We start from the raw sequence: 4,848 nt of genomic DNA on the forward strand, positions 1-4,848 counted from the left end.
TAATCACTCAGTTAAAGGCAACTTTGGTGAACATAAAAGAGGGGCTTTCCTTAAAACTGCACTGTTCTCCCAGAGAGAACTCCATTCCCTGGTACAGTGACTCATTTCATTCATACGGTGATACATTCAGACACATAAGAATGTCCACTAATGTTGCTGATATCCTGCAATAAATTGGTAGCAAAGATACCAGGAGTACAGTGAATTGATTAAAGGACAGATGGGAACCCTCTGGGTGAAACCAGAACCAGTGGGCTGACATTCTGTGGGACCGGGCAGGTGAAGATACACCATCTGACATGAGGAACGGAATGATCCCTTTTGACTCGAGAGCGCTCTGGATCCAGAACTTGCACAGATCAGTTCGATCTGTTCATCCTGGGCTGAACGCTCTGGAGGCTAGACAGATAGAAAATACTAGCATCCACAGAATAAAATACAATTAGTGAATTTTTTTTATTTGCAGATGGGTTTCCAGAACATACACACACACACAAAAAATACTAGGCCATCATTGCTACGAAAAACCAAACCAAACAAAACTGTAATTTGAAGAAACAACCAAATAAAAATAGTCCGAGCACCTAAAAAAAAAAAAGAATGTCCACTATGTGTCCACTTCTCTATCACTGGGAATACAAAGATAATAAAAGACAAAATTGGTCCCTGCCCTCAGGGAACATATGAACTGGTCACAAATACAAATAAGAAATAAAACGGCAAAGAAATCTAAAGCCCTTGTGTCATTTTCAACTCGGAGTGACACTGCAGGACCGAGAGGGTCTGCTCCGTAGGGTGTCGGAGGCTGTGAATCTTGACAGAAGCCGACTGCCTCATCGTACTCCTGGCCGGTGGGTTCAACCCATCAATCCTTGGGTTAACAGTCAAGTGCTTTAACCACTGTGCCACCAGGATTCTTACAATAAGCAAATGAAAAAAACATAAACCAAGTTCACTGCCATGGAGTTGATTCTAACTCATAGTAACTCTGTAGGGCAAGGCCAAACCCTCCCTTCTGGGGCTCCAAGGCTGAAATCTTTGACTGCAGAAAGCCTCATCTTCCTCCTGTGAAGCTGCTGGTGGGTTCAAAGCAGTGGTGGGATTCTGCCGGTTGGAGCCTAGTTTTTTGTTGGGTTTGGCGAACAAGTTGCTACAATGGCCCTTGTAATCAGGGTTCTCGCTAAGGTGGGCAGACTCTTTTTAACATTCACCTGTGCAGCAGTGTATTCTAAGCACCCACAGTCATGTCCATTCAGTCTATAGGTAGAAAAAGTAAATGGGACTGTGTTTGTAGTATTTATTCATCTCATAAAACCTGTTATACTTTTGATGAAATACTAACAAACATAGAACGTCATGAGAAAAAATACCAAACAACGAGAGGGTGACACACTGTCATTCATTTTAGCTTTGTGTTACACCCCAGATTCCCAAGAGATATTATAAGTGAATTATGCAATTCCTGAAAGTGTTCCAAGAGCTGAAAGAATGGTCAGAACAATTGCTGTAAGTTCAGCAGAAACAGAAAAGTCTTTTTAAAAGATGAATATAATTTGTTCAGAGAAGTCACCTGTTTCTAATCTATCAAACACAGTGACTGTCGTCAAATGGGGTAAAGGAGTGGAGTCCTATTCCTACAGGGAAAAGATGGTGAAGGATAAGTCACACAGCCCGGGATGTGCAGATAAAAGTGGAAAATGTTGCAATCAAGGATACCAATCAAGAAGCAAAATGAAATATCTTAAAGAACAGTTTTATTGGTTTTTGTTAGTTATTATATAATATTTTTCTTTGATATGTTAAATCTCTTTCTTATAATCTCATTTTGTTTCTTCTATTGTTCTTATTTAAATATGAAGTTAAAATTTACCCAAAAAGAAACAACAAATTACCTTTTGCTATATATATATATTTTTATATACTTAAAGCAGTCATCAGAGCAGCAAGCTGGTTGTTAAATTACTGGCATCCCACCACTGGTCCAAACTGCTGGACTTGTATTAGAGCTCCGTGCATAACCCGCCATGGCACCCAAACCCCAAACTAAACTCACCGCGAGGGAGCCGATTCTGACTCAGAGGACAGGGTCAAACCGCCCCTGTGGGTTACTGAATAGGATGCCTCATCTTTCTCTGAGCAAGTTGCTGGTGGTCTCAAATTACTGACCCGCTGTTAGCAGCCCAACGCAGACCCCATTACCCATCAGCGTTCTGCACTGTAACAAAAGCCAAAGCAAAGTCACTGCCATCAGGGGGATATGCCGACTCACCGCGAGCCTGGAGGATGGGGCAGAACTGGCCCTGTGAGCTTCGGAAGGCCTGCCTTCCGCCCTCAGTGAGACTGGTGGTTTCAAACTGCTGACCTTGCAGGTTGAAACCCAACACATAACCCCGATGCCACCAGGGCTCCTTCAATAGGGAGGAGGAGTGTGGTAAGTAGGAATTGGTATAAGTGCTTAAGGTAGTTTACAGATGCTCCGAATCTGCATCCTTGCCTGTTTCTTGGCCTCCCTCTCACCTCCCTCTTACCCTGTTTGCCACACTCTGGCCAGACCGGCCTGGAAAATATTTCATTTCCTCCTGTCACGTCATGCTTAAAGATGCTGCAGCCCCTACTTGGATGGCTCTTCTTCCTCACTCTTCAACTAATTCTCATTCATGGCCCAGGTTTCAGCTTAAATGTCACTTTCTCAAAAAGGCCTCCTCCCTAGGCTCACCTATTATATTTAGGCTCCTTCATCCAGTATTCTCTTCATAGCAACTGTATTTTTATTCCTTTATCACACTGCTGTTGTTCTTCTTTTTTCTACCCCAATGTTAACCTAGCACAAAGTGCAGTTCCTGGTAAAATGTTTGCATTCAAAACTGCTCACGGAGTCAATTAACATCTTTGTAGTCCTTGAGGTATTTGACACGCATATCTTGGAAGAAGTAGAAGCCCAGCAAGGATTTGTTCAATTAGAGAAAACTGTTGAACAATTCAGGTGAGGCCAATGATTACTTTATTAGTTGAACTGCGGTAGAAGCAAGCCTGGCAGGCAGGCTGGTGGCCATCTCTTGCTTTAACACTACCTGGATGGAACAGCCCTGGGGACTTCCCACCTCTGACCTTGAATCACCCCTGCAACCTCCCAGCCATCCCACTTCTAGGACCAGCTGACACCACTGTTTTCATGTGTGTGGTTAGCCCCAAGTCTTGGACCCACCATAGGAGCTCCAGTGTCCCCTCAGAATTGTTTTTGCTGAAGCAGAGCCCACCTGACCAACCTGCTTCTGTGACCTCCCACACTTACCTCTTTGGGGGCTTCTATTTAGACCTCAGTGGCATGACTCGGAAAGGTGTGGGACACTTCTGTGAGCTGGGGAAGGAGAAGCAAGATGAGCCTGGCTTCTCCTAGACAAAGTCAAGGTCATTTCTCAGACTTTAGGACAGCGTGAGAGCAAGAAAACCAAATAAAGGATGGATGCCATGGGAAGGATGGCTCTGACAGACAGTCAACATAGTTCACTCGGTTCCTGCATTTTGTAGGCTTAAGGGCTCTATTTAGTCCGTTTCATCCATGATAGTCAAACCCTGGGAGAAGTAAACTAACCAAATCACATCTGTAAGAGAAAGATTATCAACCTGCTGCCAAGTAGTGAAGACATAGTAGAAGGCAGTCTGGCAGTCAAATAGCTCTATAGTACTGTCCCTAACAGGATGCACAAATGATGGGAAACCTCTGTCAGGTTGGGTTCTCTGGAGAAACTCAACCAGCGACACTTGTATGTGTTGTGTACAGAAGAAATGGCTTACCCGTTGTAGGAACAGGCAGAGCCAGGCTTCTGAGGCCCGAGAGCTGATGAACAGGAAGTCACAGAAGATCAAGGACCCAGGCCAGGACGAGGAAGCAGAGACACCGAAGTCAGCAGGGGCGCAGGCGAAGGGATGCAGAATGAATCCACAGTGCATAACCGGCTGAAGCCCCAGGAGCAGGGGCAACGCAACAGGAGATGGAGGAAGGAGATGCAAGAGAGAGATTCTACTCTCCTTGGACTCTCCCTCTGCTGCCAAAGATTTACAACATCAAAGAGATGGCATCAGGCTGCAAATTGATTGACAGGTTTGACTCCCCACCTAGCCAGGAATGTCTAGTTGACATAACCCCTATCACAACATCCCATGAAATAGATGCTAAAAATGGATCTCTATCCCATGATAAAGTATACATTTTTTATTTAACGCAGTATAAATATCCCTATGAGACTAAAATAATCTGTGGTAGAAATCTTCATGTCTAATCTTGTTCCTTGGTGAAGTACCTTTTCCTTTTGGACAATTATAAATAAATGCTGATGAACGTACGATCAACCACTCCATTGTAGGAACAAAATTTACATGTTTTAAATAGTTTACTTCATCCCCAGTATTTTAATTTCCAAGGGAAAAATATACGAGGGGGTACCTCCCCCAAAAAACAAAAACGGGAAAAAGCTCTGCTGGGAGGAGCTTTCATAGTATGCATTTTTCATAGTATGTATGGGGAGCACGTTCAGCAACTCGCTCTGAGTTAGTGCACACAGTGGCGTTGCCTAGGAAGGTTCTCTCTGATCACAGTGAATTTTTTTTATAAGCAGTTTCACTCAAACCTCATTTTTTGTGATGGCTAATTTAAGGGAATAGTGTGCGGCTGTGAAATTTTGTTTCCTGCTTGGGAAAAATGTCACAAGCTGATATTGAATACAGCTTACAAGGACAGTGCTATGGGAAAAACTCAAGTGTATGAGTGATTTTCTCATTTCAAACACAGATGGTAAAGTGGAGGGGAAATACCACACGCTTTCTTTTAGGGAAGCGATTCTTTGTGTA

This window comes from Echinops telfairi, unplaced genomic scaffold (genome assembly GCF_000313985.2).
Source record: "Echinops telfairi isolate 266 unplaced genomic scaffold, ASM31398v2 ScPeMD7_7424;HRSCAF=8462, whole genome shotgun sequence".
In the NCBI taxonomy this organism is placed as follows: Eukaryota; Metazoa; Chordata; class Mammalia; order Afrosoricida; family Tenrecidae; genus Echinops; species Echinops telfairi.